Genomic DNA, 8,132 nt, shown 5'->3' with positions numbered 1-8,132 from the left:
TAAAGCCCGCGGTAGAAAGACTTAACGTTCCACCCCTTCTTCCCCTATCGCACACTCACCTCCACCTACTTGTACCTTTACTCCTCAGACACCAGTCTCCTCTCCCCCCCCCCCCTCATAAGAAAACCTTTGTCACACAAAACTCTCCAACCAACTCCACTGCAGAAACTATGGAAGACATTCAAAGCTATATGATTGAGACACAAAATTCCATAACTCATGCTCCCTCCACACTTGAAGTGATTGCCGATGTCCATACCCCTTCTACTCATATTCCCTCTACACCCCTTCCTCCTGCACCCTATCAACACAACCAAACCCCGTCAATTCCGTCCATCACCGATATCCATCCTCCTACCACTAATATTCCCCCCACACCACTTCCTCCTACTCCTTCCCAACATAACCCACCCTCTTCAACTCCAACTATACACACATTTTCCCTCCCTCCATCCCCTCTATCCTTCCCACTCCCTCCCGGATACATACATGAATCACTCATGTCACAACAATGCCCTTCCCCAGATTCCCTACCTCCTAATATCCCTCCTTTACACCCCCTAGCTCCTTCCCCCCAGATTCCCCTACACGTAGAGGCGCTTTCACTCATTAAATAATTAAGATATTGCTCTCTTACATTGGAAAATTTGCGGTTTCCGTTCTCAGAGACCAGACCTACGTCATATCCTTGCGTACAACCTGTTCTTCTTCCTCAGATGCATAATATCCTTCACTTGATGTAATCCCCTTACCTAATCCACCATACCCCTTTCCCTCATCAACCCTTACCCATCTCCAACCTTTCAATATTTCTAGATTGTTAACACAGCAACTATCACCTGTCATCACCCTTTACTATACCTTCCTATAGTGCTATATGATCTTTGATTTATTACGCTTTTAACCATTAACCATAAACACGTGCAGGTATTAGCAGGCTGTTTCCACATTTATCCCTGCCTCCTTTTATTACTGCCTTACTCTTACCTCTTTTTCTTTTTACGGACTTTCTTTCCATTTTCGTTCAGACCTTGGTTATCATTATTGTTTTTCTTTTGCCACTGTTATAATCATGATAATTAGTATTTCCTTATCAAGACCACAAACAATTATTACCATGAAAATATCAGTAACATAATTTCTATTATCATCATTGATTATCATTTTTTATCAGCGTCATTATCATTATATCATATAATCAAATCATCATTATCCTAATAAGTATCATTCCATTCTCATCTTTATTGTCGTCTTGTTTTTTAAATTATATATCATTGCTACTATTTCATTATCACAATTTTCTTATTTTCATTTTAGTATCATCAGTAATTATTATTATAACCATTACTGATAATAATTTGCATTACATCATTATCATCATTATTATCATATTGTTTTTGTTACGGCTATTATCATTATCATCATCATCATAATCCTATCAACGAAATCAATAACTATTACCATATTCTAAAAATATGAATCATCAAAACAACCCTCTTTATTACCTTTGTTATCATTAACTCTCCATCGCCGAAGTCATCCGATTTATATGAGCCAAAAAGTCACGCCCATCTACCATTACTAAGCTGATACATTTATTTACAGAGTGTTTTTAGAGGTTACTATCAAAATGTTGCTTTAACTGACTAGCTTGAAAACAGGAAAAACAAAAATGTAAATGATTATTACTATTCATATTTTCAGAACTATCATTATCGTCACCGTTCTTTAGCACTACATTTGAATACTATGCATTATTAATTTAAAAACAATTGCTGCTATAATTTCCGTAATCAACTGTGTCAATAATAAAAATAGCTCATCACCATTTTAATAACTGTTATTACGGCACTACTATAGTACAATAGTACAGTTGTTCCCTTGCTCTCCTTCTCACTCTCGCCTGCCCACATCTACACACACATCTTCAACTATTCCCTTCGCACAGAGTGAACAAAGGTATTTCTGGCTTCAAATTGCAGAATGTCTCAGACAAAAAGTATGCAGGTAAAGTATGTGTTTACAAAATAGCTTACATCCGTGCATATTTTTAAAAGTCAAATTCCCATACAGGTCAATAGTTTATAATTTAGCTACTTTCCATAGGTTGTTTTTGTCTTTCTACAGGAAGGTAAGCAATATAGTGGTTGATCAAAGATGTAATTTGTCTTGTGTTTTCTACCAATTAAGTTTTTAAGGCACATCATCAGACTAAAAATTAGAAGAGATAGCAGCAGAAACAGCATCAGTGAATTCTGGGAGGATGTGAGGCATGAAAGAGGCGACAAGCCAACCTGCTCACAGTTGAGAGGCATTTCATGCTAACTAACCTACTAATCTATTCCTTTTTGTTCAAGGAAAAGCCATCTATAGTATAGTAATTACAATCCAAATTCAATAATTACTTTCAGATTTTTCCATGCTTCTGTTACTTGCCTTACTTCCCTTTTGATAGCGTATGTTACTTCATCTCGACCATTATTTTCTATCCTCTATCTTCTATCAGGGAAAAGCTCTGCCATGCACTAAAATTAGACTAACATCTATTCCAGCTTAGTTTTGCAGTCACCATATGTTTCTTGTTTACATTATTTGACATCCAAAATCAAGAAGTTTCATCTGTGCTTGGCAATCCTTTGCTTTCAATTAGTATATATCTTCATATCTTCTTTTGCATTTGACTGTAAAAAATAGTTTTCTTGACACAAATTTCACCTTAATTGTCCATTATATCCTCATCACACACAGGTACAAAAATATCAATTGCAAAATAATTTACTTTTCACTTTATTTCCAGTCACTGGACATCATACAAAATGAGGGAGGGAGGATGTGGTAAGGGAAGGAAGGAAGAACAAAGAAGGAAGAGAAAGGTATTGGAAAAGATAACTAGAAATAGAGAGAGAGTGAAAGAAGTAGCATGACCAAGAGACAGAGAGAAAGAAAATAGAAAGAAGGAGAAAATGAGTTACCTGGATATCAACCATATAAACTATAATTCAAACTGAACTGTATATATGACATACTGCTTTCTGATATCAGGCTTCCACTTGAAGGGAGATATCAAATCAAATCACTTGAAAACCAACATATTGTTTACACCAAATATTGTTAAAATCAAAGCTTGACTAGTGTTATGCAATATACAATAACATTCTCTTATCCATGGCAATCAGTAAAGTGCAAGTACACAGTCAAGTCGTTTTTAGTGTTAACACATGAAACCGAACACAGGGGTAACTTACCAAGGTACAATAACTTATCACAATACAATGGTGATGAAGATGAGTGATGACTCAGCTTGCAAGTGGAATGATAGCTGGCTGGCCATGTGACAGAAGAGAATGGAATGTTAAATAAAATCTGTATCTTTGATGGAAATGACTGAAATATATCTCAATGCTGATGAAGTGCAAGAAGCAAAAGGCTCTTTGATTTACTGCTAAGACACACCTGAACCTCCAAGACAGGACTGCTTTGCAGAGTGATGCTTCCAAGACTAGTTCCTTGAGAAATTAATAATGTCCAGTGTCATGCTTGGGTTCTGAATGTGTAAAAACAGACAGCAAGGAAGGCTTGTTACAAATGTACTTTATAATTCACATTTGCATTTTGTAGATGAGGTATATCTGCTTCGTATTAGTAAACAGTCAAAACTCCAAATGGAGAGCAGCGAAGAAAGGTAAATGAAATGATAAAATATCATATAATAAATTCCATATTCAGTATCCCACCAGCTTCAAATCATTTCACTCATGTTAATTCAAACACACTTTTTCCACAGGTTAACAAGTGCTGAACCATAACCTCTCAATGACAAGAACACAAGCAAATAACCTTCACTCTAATGATAAGCAATAATAATAAACAAATAATAATAACAATACTTGAATGAAAATTACAACAAAAATGATAATGGAATCAACAAAAAAATATATCATAACAAATTATAACTCAACTGTTTTTAATATATGTGAATATTGGGGCAACTCATCCAGTACAATATACATGAATCCATTTTCAGGTGTATTCTATCACAAGAAAATAAAATAAGGTGACAAAGAATGAAAAACTCTACTGTTCAAGACTGAAACTACACTTCACAAGTATATGACTAGCTTCAGCCTAATAAACTAAAAAGGTATAGGAAATTTAATAAACAGGACAATCTCAAAATTGCTTCAATGGTTTAAACATTTGGTAACTTCTTAATATACATATATACAATATTGCTTGAATACAGAATGTACAAGCCGCTCAACAAATTTACAAAATATCTTAATCTGCCTCTAACATTTTGTAGGTATACCCTAGTCATACATACAAGACTACACACATCTACTTCTTAATGGATGTGTGAGTGTGCATGTTCATGTGCGTATATATGCATGTTTTGCTGAATTGAACTTGCACATTAATTTGGATACAGAAAACTAATATTTCTAAACTGTTCACTGTTATTACACACTGTTAAATGGTTTGAAAATATAAAGGATAATATCTTTGATTCAGACCCTAACCCAGTATATCACAGAATGTTTAGTTGTGATGGATCTTCCAGACTTGCGGACTATCCTCTAAGGCAACCAATGTGTATGAAAATGTGCTTACATGCAAGACTTTAACTAGAAACACCAGCTGCTAAGTATTACTGAGCAGATAATGTTTGTTACAATTAGTTCCATGATGACCAGATAATATGGCTCTTCTACCATTTCTGGCAGATGCAATGCAATGACATTCCAGCCTATCTTCAAAATGCTCCCACACTTGTTTTCTAAATTAAACATTATTAGGATAGTAGACTTGACAATAAATGCAGACAGTCAAACGGTCAGTAACACTGGCCACAGGTACCACTTTTACAGTCTATTTTCTGAATGAAGGAAACATTACATTGGAAGGATATGTCATGCAACAAGAATAATGTAGCTATATTATGAAAAACAATCAAATAATGAGAATGTCATTCTATATGAAGAACCTTTGTAATTCATACCAATTTTTTTCTAAACAGATTTTTCCTAGTTTGTAGGTGTATCTGTCACCGATTCTTTTTTTCACTACAATTTCTGGTACCATATTAACAGTATCAGCAGAAAAATGCATTATATATACACAAATTAAATATGTCCTTTGGCAATGCTCTGAGGTTTTCGGTCCTTTCTGTTGTTTCCAATTTCGTGTCTTTGAGAAAGAAAATATATATTTTTCAGTAAAGCACCACTCTGTTAAGTGAGAGTAGCTACTGCTACAGCTTACAGAGTTTACATTAACAACAAAAACTTGTGAATTAAATTGCCCACTCTTATTATAATGGCATTAATAAAATGTTAAAAATGGCAAGGAGGAAAAGCCTCAGCAATAAATACCATCCATAACTGATGTACTTTTTATAATTTGCAATGTTGAACAATTAATTTAATCTACACAGACATAACAATTTCATCATGACATTTGTGAGCAATTTGCAATCACAACATTCAATGACAATGAAAGCTTTTGAAATTTTCTTTCTTTTTCTTTCCATATCATTAAACAGTTTCCTAGTCACCTCCACATGCATCTTCTGAGGATTTTCAAGCCTCTAGAACTGCCAGTGTCAATACTGTCAGCTGTCTGCCGTAGCAGGTGTAGCACCATGAACTTGTCAGGCCCTACATCATGGTGGGAATTATGCTTAAGAGCAAGAGACAAAAAAAGGTTCCTACTGGCTCTGTTTTCATCCATTCCACTTCCCTACTGAGGTCGCTGGGGCAACTGGGGTCGGTCTGGTAATCTTGGAGGTATGATGGGAACTGGCCGTCTGCAAAAAGAGAGAGTCCTTGAAATTTTGTATGATACATATACATTACGATAGATGACTTTGAACATATTGAGTTTAGTAATATCATAAGTAAATATAATTGATGAATTTAAATAATTCAAGCATATTATACTTCTGAATCTGATATTTCAAAGCTTACTCTACCTTTTTCTTACACTTAAATTAAGATTACCTTTTTAACTGCACATAAAAATAATTACCTTTCATCTTATACTTAAAAGCAAAATAAAATCAACAAAACTCCATTTTACTTATCTTTGTCGAGCCTTGTGGATGGCTAGGGTTAAAGAGCTAAAAATATATCACACTACAAAACATACCACACAAGAGATGTGAGTAGTAAAACAATAATCCAGGGAAGAATTATAGTTCCAGAAGGGTTTTCTCTTTTGTGTCGTCAAATAATAGAATCCAATTCAATTTAAGTCCTTTATTTTACATTGGCTTGGTTTTAACAGGAAGATAGCAGACAGTAACAAGGACAATTACACCATTCTGCCAGCTACTCAGGAGAGTTGGGTGCAAATAACAAGTCCTCGAGTTGAGGAAAATCATTAACAGTTAAAGGTACAGAGGGTTAAACATGATACCCCTATACATGCACAATAAGGCCATCAATCAAGAAAATAATAAATGTGTTGATTCTGATCTGGCAAGACTGAGGTAGAAGCCTCCAGACACTTTGAGTAAATGTTATGCACCAGATGAACAGAGCCGGCAGCTTGTGCATCAAGCACCCTTTGCAACATAATTTTTATACATACATTTTTTTCTTTTTTCAAATCAATTAAAAGTATAAATTTCCTGAAGAGAAAAATACAGTAGCTTTGAATAAGTGTTCTTGCAAGTAATCATCATGGTAATACTTTCTCCCAACATCTCCGCAATCTGACTAGGGACCCATAATTATCCTACCGAGAGATGTCAGTCCTTACATATTCTTTATTGTTTCTTCTTCACTGTAATCCAAATATAATCATTTTCATAACAATCAGAACAAGGTACCACAGGAATCAAGAACTACTCACACACAAGAAAAGACACTGACCGGATACTAAAAGAGCCTACATGCTTATATTATTGCATCTGATGGAGGTCTCCCTCTGCACCCAGGCCTGCGATATCAGCAAGGCTCTGCGGCCCTCCAGGATGACACCCCAGCAATGAATCATCAGTGAAGAGACAGATGCTACAGATATAACTACAGTGATGTCCCATTTGCCATCCTAGTGTCCTTCATTCATAAAGCAAATTATTAATCTCAATACTGTCTTGACAGAAGATTATATTTGATCATTACTCTCTCTCTACTATTGCAAGAAACAAGGCATAGTGTGACACAACTGTAGCAGGAACAGCCATTACTGAACACTTTTACATGATAGTAGTAAGGCTAGGATATTCTTTGGATTTTATCTTTTATTCTATAAAATTCTTGTCTTTTATGCATTAAATATTAATTACTGACATCTTTCCACAGTTTTATATGACAAATGATGTTTACAATTTTGGGTGCATAAAATCATTACATTTCTCAACTATAAATCACATATATAATACAACTGATAGCAAGTTACCAATAACACAAAGTTACATACATTCTAGCAAACGTGTGTATGCCATTATATAAACTCTGAAATATCAACATCCACGAAGAGTAATTAACAAAGACTGAGGCCCTATGAGATGACATGAGTATATTGTCTTCTTAAGTTAACTGACAAACACAAATTACTAAAGCATGTAACAAAAATGAGAGAAAAAATATTGAAGGACCCTGACACATAAAAACAACACAGTGAAATCAAATCTGTTATATAGACATGCTGAACATTTGAGTCACCCATTACAAATGCATCAACACACTATGAATTCAGTCACCTACCATATACATATATATACAAAGTTGACTTATCAGACATTTAGTTACTGTATAACTACAACAACCACGGATGTGGCATCTAATTATCCCCAACAACAATGTGCAGTACTCACTACCACATACTAAATGAGGAGTGAAGCATTGTGACTCTGGTGGTCTTACCTCTACACCAACGTCAAATGCCACACTCGTCATCAGGTGCAGACCACCATAGCAAACAATTCAACTGCACTAAAGTTACTAGTTTACCCCCTTCCTAGACATAAACATAGCTATCTACAGATTACAATACAGGTTATGCAATCTCAACACATTTTTGGAATGAGTGTATATTTTTCCTGATACTTCAACATAATATTCAAGTTCATCTTGAATCAGACCAAAGAGTAATGATACAGAAAAAAACTAACTTAAACACACACA

The sequence above is a fragment of the Penaeus vannamei genome, chromosome 10, assembly GCF_042767895.1.
Source record: "Penaeus vannamei isolate JL-2024 chromosome 10, ASM4276789v1, whole genome shotgun sequence".
Classification (NCBI taxonomy): Eukaryota; Metazoa; Arthropoda; class Malacostraca; order Decapoda; family Penaeidae; genus Penaeus; species Penaeus vannamei.
Note: the sequence above shows the minus strand (reverse complement) of the source record.